At 41.5% G+C, this 11013-nt stretch overlaps 1 protein-coding gene across 1 annotated transcript in view; it reads right to left on the reverse strand.

The window, feature by feature from the left end:
* Positions 1-4111, reverse strand: part of prr36b (proline rich 36b) — a 38342-nt gene extending 34231 nt beyond the window's left edge. The window contains exon 1 of the mRNA XM_074655628.1: positions 3824-4111. The gene's annotated coding sequence lies outside the window, so the exon portion shown is untranslated. The remainder of the gene's footprint in view (positions 1-3823) is intronic.
* Between the last annotated feature and the right edge of the window lie 6902 nt (positions 4112-11013).

The following is an 11013-nucleotide window of genomic DNA, read 5'->3' on the forward strand; positions in this document are numbered from 1 at the left end:
GCTTGCATATTCAACCAAATGGTCGCACTCTGGAGCCCTGAACAACCATAAACATGCATTTAAATTAGCACTTCACAGAGAGTCAATAAAGTATCTTTACGGCATCAATCTAATACATTGAGACAGATTTAAATGTCACCAGGAGAAATTGATATGACAGGGAAATAAATCGGCCCCTACAGCTGCCTATAATAAAGGGAGTCTATCATTCTGTCAGCACCAGTGTCTGGCAAGAATACCTATCATTCCACAAGCGGCTATGGTGAGGGCAGGCTGGGTAGCCTCTGACATAATCTGGACCACATCAGGCACTGGGCCAGAGCAGCAAAAGTACAGTAAAGTCAACGTAAAGAGGGACCCATTGACACAAATATCTGTGAGCCACAGGTGGTAGGGCAAACCATGGTTTTTGGCCCCATTTTTATCATCTCCAACACTGCATTACACCAAACAACCAGGCACCGCTAACACACTGTACCATGCAAAATTTGGTCTTGAAGCCTAGCAACAAGGCTGTGAACCACGTCTATTATCCATCCTCCCACCAGAGGAATTCAGAGCGTCCCAAACACAGCAAATTACTGCAGCTGCTGGCAAATACGGCCTCGAAACCACACCGCCAGCTGCCAACTGCATGCCCTGACAACTGTGACAAACCGAGGCTCATATCACGACTGGGAGCACGAGACGACAGCAGAGTTTCCTGAAGCCTCAATCACCCAGAAAACAGAGGAGGAAATTCAGCCAAATGTGGTTTCTGTTGGTGTTTTGATAATCTCTAAACAAGAAAGCTATTGTGCCGTCGTTGCCAAGGATTAAAACAGGGCTAGAGGGTGATGGTGGTCATTTTTTAAAGACGCCAAAAAGTGCAAGGGTCATGTGTTCGGTCTGGAAAAAAGCCTGATGACCAGAGGCACAGGCTCTCTGTTGTCACAATTGAGAAGTTCAGAGCTGGAGGGGCTTTCAATCTGAGTCACACACCAGTCCTTAGGCTGAGGGCAGGCCGACACACTGGTCTATTAATGCGACAATCGTCTCCCCTCTCAGAACGATGACATGGGTCAAGAGGCCAGCTGGGGGCAAAAGAGGATATTAGAATTTAAATTGCCCTAAAATGCAAGCATATGAAAGACAATATTGTGACGACAATTTTTAAGCATGATTTGGGAACAATAATCTCAACAGAAGAGGCGCGTTGATGGTTTACGTTATATATCTGAGTTATTACAATGGCTCTCATTCTCATGCTGCTGTTAGAACTGCAACTAAGGAATGTAATCATCATTATCACTAAATTGAGTTTAGGGGCCAATTAACACGTATTTTCATTATCTATTAATCTGCCAGCCATTTTCTCATTTACTTAATTAATCGTAATTGTCGTAAAATGTCAGAAAAGATGAAAAATGCCCAGAATAACTTCCCAGAATCCAAGGTGGCATATTCAAATTGTTTGTTTTATCTGACCAACTGTCCAAAATCCAGATAGCTATTCAGTTTTCTATCATATATGACAAAGAAAATCACTGAAACAATTAATCAATTATAAAAATAGGTGCTGATTATTTCTAGGACTGCCCCCTCTTCGTCGATTAGTCGACTAATCGGTCATTTTGGTCTCAGAAGACTAAGATTTTTTTTTTGTCAACTAATTGATTAGTTGATTTAATCGACAAATCTGTAAAACTGAGTTTTTCCACAAAGGTTCACACAAAAGCCCCACTTTTCATTCTTTGATGTTTAAGGAAACATCTGACTTGATTTAAACATTGCTTCCCCAACTTTTTAAAACAAAATGTAATAAATAAATACATAGATGAATATTTAGTGAATTGTTATTTATCATTAAAATAACAAATCGTACACAAACCACTTGGCCAAAAATCTTCAAAATTAACAGGAATTACAATTCAAGTGTAACCTTTTTCATGCAGCAACAAATTGGTCAAAACCTAAACAGGAATTAAAATTACAGTATATAATATATAGAGTATACAAACATAGAATTTAATTGAATAGATCGACCCCTGTCACTGATATCCAATCCAGCTATTTGAGTCAGTATCGGCCCGATATCCGATCCGATATCGGTGCAACCCTAGTGAGACATACAGCTTACTGATTAAACACTGGTATCTGATCGGTACTCTGTATCGGCTGATACCCAAAGCCCAAGTATCGCTATTCGTATCGCAACTGAAAAAGTCATATCGGTGCATCCCTAGAAAAGACATTATTGTACCCATTTTTTCTTTATTTTCTTTTCCAGAATTACAATAATCTGCTTCATTTATTCATGTATAGTTTCTGTCAAATCCTCCCCACACAGAAAAATGCCTCAGGCAGTAATCCACATCCTCCTTCTGCATCCTCCAATAATCTCTTTAAGACCATCTTAAATAACTTTATGAAAACAGAGCTGCGGTTTTTAATGGCAGCTAAATTTAATTTCATGATTGCATTAGGCCGCCTGTCGGTCCTCCATTTCCCTGCCTCATCCACCAACACTGTGAGTCAGCCATTCTCTCATCCGTGCACCATGGGGTGGGGGGGGGCGGTCTAGCTGATGGCTTAGCCCACCACTGACTTAAGAGTCCTGGAGTGTTTCCGAGCCCCTACGTGGCTGAGTCTTAAAAGTGCTCATATTAGTCGCCCCGGGATGCCATTTACTAAGGATGACATCAATACCTCACGGTTGATCGCCACACACTATTGACCCGATCCAATGCCCACCATGGCCACAAAAGCTTTAGACAATTTATGTCCCTGTCTGCCAGCACATCAGGGGAGGAGAATAGAGTTGTGGGCTGAGGATAAAGATTTCCAATGCTTGCATGTTTTTGCAGTTTATTAAATGCTCTTGGCCAGGCTTTGTGGACTGGCAGTGTTCTCTCCTCTCCATTGTTCTACAGAGGGGAGTGTAATCTGTCTCACTCACCAGAAAGAGTCAGTGGAGGAGCAGCTATATGGATGGGCCCCTCCATCCAGCCTCCAGCCTTTTACTCTCACACCACAATAGCTGATCACTTTTTGGGGGGGTGACATTAATCACCTCTGATTACATGCCAGCTTGAATCTGTGCAACAGCCATCTCAAGAGATATTTTCACACACACTCCCTTCGAGGTCTGAGAGAAAAACTGTTGCTTTAACATGCTACAAATGGCCCCTAAGGTATTAGTATTTAGTTGACATGAAAACTGCATCTGCTAAATGATTAGCCTCCTAAATTTTGCCGGCTTTCCCCCCCCGGAGGACACATTTCTCGGCCCATCACCAGAACAATGGGCATCCACGATGGAGGATGGAGAAGAAGGAGGGAGGAGATAAGAAAAGTTTAGGGAAGGAAAAAGCAGACAAAATGGTTTCAAAAAGAGGGGAAAACGTTCTGTGTGTTTTATTATTATTATTATTATATGTTTTGTTATGTATTATCTGTTTTAGGTTAAGCCTAACAGGGCTGTTGAGCACTTCCAGCCTGACCACGCAGCCAGCCTGCCACCGCCCCATCATCAGACCCTCTCAACGGGATCACACTGAAGCTGAACCAGGGCGGCAAAAACACACCATGATACACCAAAACAAAACCTTTTTACACATTTTAAACTGCGTATTTAACAGAAATATTCATTCAAACAAAGAGACACCATATTTTAGTTTAGTGTTATAATGTGGAAACACGTGTAATAACACGTTAAGTACAACTAACGGTTTGTAACGGACATTATGGTTTTTAAAGATAACCGTTAATTAGCCTTGGCAACAGTTACTATTTGACGTTAGCATTGTTAGCTAAATGCTAACACAGTCTCGCCCTTACTTACCAGTCAGTCAGTGCTAGCAAGATCCTCTCCAGCTATACGCCCCAGTGTTAGCAGCTCAGCACTAACCACCGGCTGAATCCTCCGGTCAGAGTGAGAAGATAAAGTGACGGTGAGGGTAAACCGGAGAGAATCACGGAGAGAACCGAGACGAGCCGACAAAACGGGAGAAACTTCTTCTGGGTCTCGAGCGCCGTGTTTCTCTTCAAGTGATGCGCGTTCACTGAGAGGAAGAAAGGAGGAGAATGACGCTTCAGTCCACTCTCTCTCTCTCTCTCTCTCTCTCTCTCACACACACACATAGACAACCACGTACACACACACACGGTAGTAGACCGGTGAGCGGATGGATGGACAGGCGGAGGAGAGGGCTGCTGCTGCCTTCAGGTGCTCCAGGAAATGTCGGAATTATGAGATGTTGTAAAAAGGCAATATTAATGTACAACATACCTTGGATTAGTTATATAGAATCTTCTTAATCTTTCTAGGGTATTAACTTAATTATTACCGCATCAGGCTAAAGAACGCCTTCCATCAGTCTATCTTGTTGCTAAATAATAATGAATGTGCTGCTAAAGACATGTAAATCCAGAGGACAGTTGGTAATTTTTTAATGGGTTATGTATGAATAATTGTGATGTGTTTTGTTTTTTGTCTGATGGGTCTTACTTGTCTGTCTGTCTATGGTAACAGTATGTCTATTGTATGTGTACTTTCTCTCAAACTGAGTTGCCTATGGATGCAAAATGAATTTCAGTGCAAACTGACAATAAAGTCGTATCGTATCGTATTAATTATTATTTTCTACTTGCTGTTTTCTTTTTTCCCCCCCTCTACATTTATTTAATTAATTAATTAATGTATTTAAGGTTTCTATCTTACCACCATGAACTATACTAATGTAGTACTTATTACTTTTAATTCTAACTAATTCTATTAAATTATTTTTAGAAATATTTTTATGTCATTTTTTTCTGTAACTTTAATAATGTATAGCACATTTCAGTAACAGGGCAATTCAAAGTGCTTTACATAAACATTCAAGAACATTGCGACAAAGTGCAAAAGAACAGATATTTGGTGCATAAAAAGTGAACGCTGCTTCTGCATGTTTAGTTCTGACTCTGGGGACACTAAGCAGACCTGATCCAGATGACCTGAGAGGTCTGGATGGTTCATAATGTATTTTGGCCCTAAACCATTTAGTGCTTTGTAAACCAGCAGGAGTACTTTGAAATCAATTCTCTGAGAGACAGGGAGAGACCTCAGAACTGGACTGATATGATCCACTTTCTTTACATTTATTTAATTAAGTAATTTGTTTAAGGTTTCTATCTTACCACCATGAACTATAGTACTGTGGTACTTATTACTTTTAATTCTAACTAACTAATTAAATTATTTAAAAAAATATTTTTATGTAATTTTTTTCTGTAACTTTACCTCTAAGGGTGGGAAGAAGGCTGGACCTGTCTCTGTGTGGGAGTGGGAGGCGATGTGTATGTGTGTATTTATGTATGTACATATAAAATGTTAAATGTAAGATATAATTTTTTTGTATCATGGCACCGGTGTTATGTTTTCTTATGTTTGTTATGCTACATGTGGAACCGGCACCCGGTCGGAGACGATAACGTTTCTCGCTGTGGAGCCCCGTCACTTCACAAGACACGGAAAACCTCTGTTGGTCTGGAGGAGCGGGCTGAGTGAAGGCAGGCAGAGGAGCAGAGTACAGCAGAGACTCCGGCCCTGGAGACCAAAGCTACGGTCTCCCCCGCGTCCTCCAACCACGGGCAACACTGTTTAACAGACGGGCTTCACTAGATAGAACTTTGGTGCTTCCGTGTAGTTTGTGTTGGAGTCTTGTCTGAACAACGTAGCCACACGCGAGCACGCATGGGACACCGACCTGCAATGATTTGATTTGACTCCGATGACAGTCCCTTTAAAACAACAATCAGATAATTGAGAAAAGTTATATATTATATATATTAATCATTAATGAAAATATTTATTATAGTTGCAGCTTTAGTTTGTTGATTTTGGACAATGTTGGGGGACTTCAGAGAGACAGATTTTAAAATATGGTCAAAATTGAAGCAGCAGAGGAAACACCTGATATTGAATATTACACTTCCTGGACAGGATTGGCCTAGCTGGTATCTGGAGCTTTAGGAAAAGTATAATGAAGCTGTATAATGCACAAAGTGAAAGGACAGGGTGTTAATCACTGGGGATCCATCGCAGGTGAATTACAGTCATACCCACAGGTACTGGCATACCTAAATGGATTGCAGTGGTTATTAATTAATAATCAGTTACACCCAGTCTAAATTTCCACCTTTAGAGATGTCTTTGTATGGAGTCGGGATCCGCCCTAAACTGGTCAGTTGTGGGTGTGAATACATACAAAATAAATCAAAAATAAATTCCAACAAAGGATTAAGAAAACAAATGGAGAAAACAGAATGTCCTGTAAAAATGGGCAAACACTACACTATAATTATGTTAAAAAAGGCAGGCCCTACTATCTTCCTCTGCCTTACCAGTCAGTTTACCGCAAAGTAAATAAATGCAGGGTGGAATGGTTGTTTAGCTTATTATTTGAGGCATGGCAACACCTAGCACATTCTCACACCACATAAAAAGAAAATAAATTAAATTCTGGGTGCCTTCTTGTAAAAACTACATCATACCATAGGCTCCTTTCTGGCACAGAATAACTCCACTTGATCACTATAAATGACATTACAGCTAAGAAAAAGAAGTCAGAATCATTAAAACCATATTCTACAACTTCCAACCTCAGAAGTAGGAGGCTGCCACGAGCCCTTGAAAGCAGCATTCGCACACGACAGCGCGCCACGCTGAAATTGAAAGGGGTGAATAGCGAATAGCAGGAGAACTCTGCTTTCTCTAAGCGCAGCCAATCGCCTCCCGGGCTGGGGGATTATTCAAATTAAGGATGATGTCACCTCTTGCAAGTCACCCTACTCCCTTGCCCGAGTTCCTCCCGGTTGTGTGTTGCCCTCCCTCTTTAGGCCCCCTGCACCCCTTTTTCTCTCCTCTTCAAACCCTTTTCTTCCTTTCTCCATGCCCCACTGCACACACACACACTCTCTCTCACACACACACACACACACACACCCTTTAACGGTGCATTACTGCTGCCCCACATGCATCAAGTTGCAGGCATTGTCTGCCTTCAATGTGACTGTTGCATCTAGGGTTTAAAATCTCTGAACACATTTCAGACCTGTTGATTGTAGTTATTGAAGTTGTTTCCAAATGAGGATGTAATCCTGCTACTAATGCGTACGAGAGATTGCACTTTTTATGTTTCTTTGTCATGAAAGTCAAATTGCAATTTGAAATTCCCATGCAGTTTAACATGTGCACCTGTCTGCCAGTTCAGTCAGTCACAGCCTGAGTGATCGGAGATGAAATTGGGAGAAACTAATTGTAAAGAGTGAGCTCGCCAGCAAGAAATTAAGACAGCAAGTAGCAGATATAGTATGCCTTCCTTTCGGGTTAACTTGTGTGTTTTCTCTCAGTCACAGAAGGGCATTGTTTCGTGGTTTTACAAGCTTTTGTTCCCGCGTGCCGTGCTCCTCAACAGAACGGGGCTTTTCATCAGAGACAGTCTGGGTGGGCATGCCGCCTGTCTGCCTGTCTGTCTGTCTGCCTCGCTGCTGCTCGGCTCCCAGCAGCCGCCTGCCCTTGTCTACATGAGCCAGGCTTTTGTGTGCTGGTCTGTTGTGGACGGTCTCCTTTTCATGCCGAGCCCGCGGTTGCACTCTTCTCTTTCCAAGTGCTGGAGAGGGGAGATTTGTTTGAGCACAGGGTGGAAATGGTCCGGCACAAAAGCAAAAAACATGCACCTGATTGCATCTCTCTTTATCTGTCGGATTTCCAGAGGAAGATTTGTTTTTGTTCCTCTGAAGTTAGGGTGACCAGATCCCAACAAACCAAATGTGGGGCAAAAAATATGTTTTTGTTGGACAATGTGGGACACGTTACTAATGCTGATTGGTAGTCTTCAATTTCAATATGATTTCTATTCAACTTAAAAAATAAACATTTCTATTCTGCCCCTTAGCTCGTGAAATCTCTATGCTTTGCCCTCTGGTTGAAAAATAACTAATTATGACAGGAACAGAAGCGGAAGTCAGGAGCTTTAGTATAGATAGTGTGAAACTCCAGAAAGGGTGGAGGTCAGGGACAATGGATGGGACAAAAAACACAGGGTTTTCACCCAGGAGACCAGGATTCGCATCCCATGTGAAACCAACAATGTGTAGTTGTCTTTGTGTTCGTAGCTATTTTAACCCAAAACACAATATTTTCCCCGAAACTTAACCAAGTGTTTTTTGTTGCCTAAACCTAAAGAAGTTGTAGATGTGTTGCCTAATCCTAAAGAGGGTGTAGTTTTGTTGCCTATTCCTAAAGAGGGTGTAGTTTTGTTGCCTAAACCTAAAGAAGTTGTAGTTTTTTGCCTAATCCTAAAGAAGTTGTAGTTTTGTCCCTCAACCTAAAGAAGTTGTAGATTTGTTGCCTAAACCTAAAGAAGTTGTAGATTTGTTGCCTAATCCTAAAGAAGTTGTAGATTTGTTGCATAAACCTAAAGAAGTTGTAGTTTTTTTGCCAAATAAATCAACTTTGAATTATGGTTTCACACAGGAAACGAACACCGGCCTTCTGGAAAAAAGTCCTGTGTTTTTGGCCGCTCTCTAAACTTTGTGGTTCACAATCACGTGGATTACATACGAATTGATTTCGTGCTGACCATCACGAAATTTTTTTTAAATTCGTGTCTATGTACACGAATCAATACATTCAATTTTGTGCCTATTTCACAAACTGCTGTGCGACTGGGCTGTTATTGCTCAGTGTTATCTGCTGTTCAACAATGCCACCTGTCTTGCTTTTGAACCATAAATGAAGGTCCATTCATATCTGCAGGATTAATCAAGTCATTTAAACTGAATTTAGTTTCAAATGAAACCCACATACTGTAGCCGCGTGTCATTTCATTTCATTGTGTGACCACGTGATCCATACAGTGTGCATGCAGGTGTGCAAGTGTATGAAAGACATGGAAGGAGACCAGGAAGAGGGTGGGAACTCCGGGGGATTTCGATGCCTGCTGGCTCGATGCTGATGGACGTATTGGCATGGTCAACCAGCCGCAACAAAGAGAGGAAGGTGTTTTTTTCTCCCCACAGGCAGTGGTGAGCGGCAGCGGAGACAGGAAGAGGCAGGGCTGTGTACTCCCGCTGCACAGTTCCCGTGTTATTTATCTCATTGTTTTTTCCCCTCCCGGCCCATAGTCCAGCTGGGGCAGCCACAGCACAAAAGGGGCTGGCGCTCAGTCAAGCCCCCCAAAACCTGGCCTCCAGTCAAGGGTCTGCTACCTCTGACAACCTCTTGCACAACACATTAGTTATTGAAACATTAGCAAATACAGGCATGCTCTCATTGTGTTTCATGTACAGTCAGATTGCACAGAAGTCTCCTGCTAGCCAGCCAAACCACACAAGAAAGCACTGGGAGACACACCCATCACATCAGACACTCAGTCGCCATCTTTTTCAAGAGGTATTCACTAATCGAACCCCTCTCAGCACAATTGGCTTCAAAAAGCATGAGAGATATTACTACTTCACACTCTAATGCCGCAAATATTAGTATAATAAATCAATTAATTTATAAATGTTGTGTGTGTGTGTGTGTGTGTGTGTGTGTGTGTGTGTGTGTGAATGAATGCCAGGCAGACACAGGTTAGCACACGCGGGCGCAGCTGCTGCTCTCTGTGCACAGCGTGGACTCCCTAAAGAGCGCAACGTGCCAGCACAGCATGTCATTAACATGCAGCATGCTACAGCGCTCACCGACAGGCAACACATGAAGAAGAGGAACGATGCACAGGCAACATAGAAGAGCCTGAGCAATACATTTATCAGTACATCATGTGTGTTCTCCTGCAGTGTGTGGGCCAGGCACTGTATACATACGATGATGATCTTAATGCAAATGCAGATAAAGAAACAAGGATCAATCAGGGATGTTTCTGATCTCTCCTAAAGGGGTCTGAGGGCGCTGCAAAGCTGGGCCAAAGCGGGCTCAGTTTTAATGGTAGTGATGATCCTCATATCATATGAAACTAGAAAACCTGAGGAATCCATCGGTACCAACCATGTCATACTAGCTTGTTGCAAAGTAGGTTAAATATCGCTCCAGCTGAAGTTTGGGAAGGAAAACCTGTCATGGCCATTTTCAAAGGGGTCCCTTGACCTCTGACCTCCAGATATGTGAATGAAAATGGGTTCTATGGGTACCCACGAGTCTCCCCTTTACAGACATGCCCACTTTATGATAATCACATGCAGTTTGGGGCAAGTCATAGTCAAGTCAGCACACTGACACACTGACAGCTGTTGTTGCTTGTTTGACTTGGGTTTCCATTGTTATGATTTAAGCATATTTTTTATGCTAAATGCAGTACCTGTGAGGGTTTCTGGACAATATTAGTCATTGTTTTGTGTTGTTAGTTGATTTTCAATAACAAATATATACATACATTTGTATAAAGCAGCATATTTGCCCACTCCCATGTTGATAAGATTATTAAATACTTGACAAATCTCCTTAGGTAAAGAATAGAATTCGAACAGATAAAAAAGATTAATTTGCGATTAATCATGGACAATCATGCAATTACTCGCATTAAATATTTTAATCAATTGACAGCAATTATATATATATATATATATATATATATATATATATATATATATGGAGAGCGAAAGAGAGCGAGAGAGAGAGAATGAATAATTGCATAAATACAATTTCATATCCATAACTACAAAATGAAACGATGACCCTGCTGACCCATTCTGGAGGTCCCTGACGGTGCTCCGGTTATGCTTCGCTGCCAGTGGACAGGGCGACGCCCTCCCTTGACTTTAAAATTATTATTACTGTTATTATTATTATAATTGTTGCTATTGTTATAATTGTTGTTATTGCTATAATTATTATTATATTATTTATCTCATTTATTTATTAAGTTATTCCTTCCCAATGCTTTCCCATATGAATGCAGTTAACCAGGATGGGAAATCAGCAGCCAGCCTCTGTCCTACTGTAGTTTATGTATGTTTTCTCTATGAGCCTGTTTAATCATCTTTACC

The sequence above is a fragment of the Sebastes fasciatus genome, chromosome 13, assembly GCF_043250625.1.
Source record: "Sebastes fasciatus isolate fSebFas1 chromosome 13, fSebFas1.pri, whole genome shotgun sequence".
Classification (NCBI taxonomy): Eukaryota; Metazoa; Chordata; class Actinopteri; order Perciformes; family Sebastidae; genus Sebastes; species Sebastes fasciatus.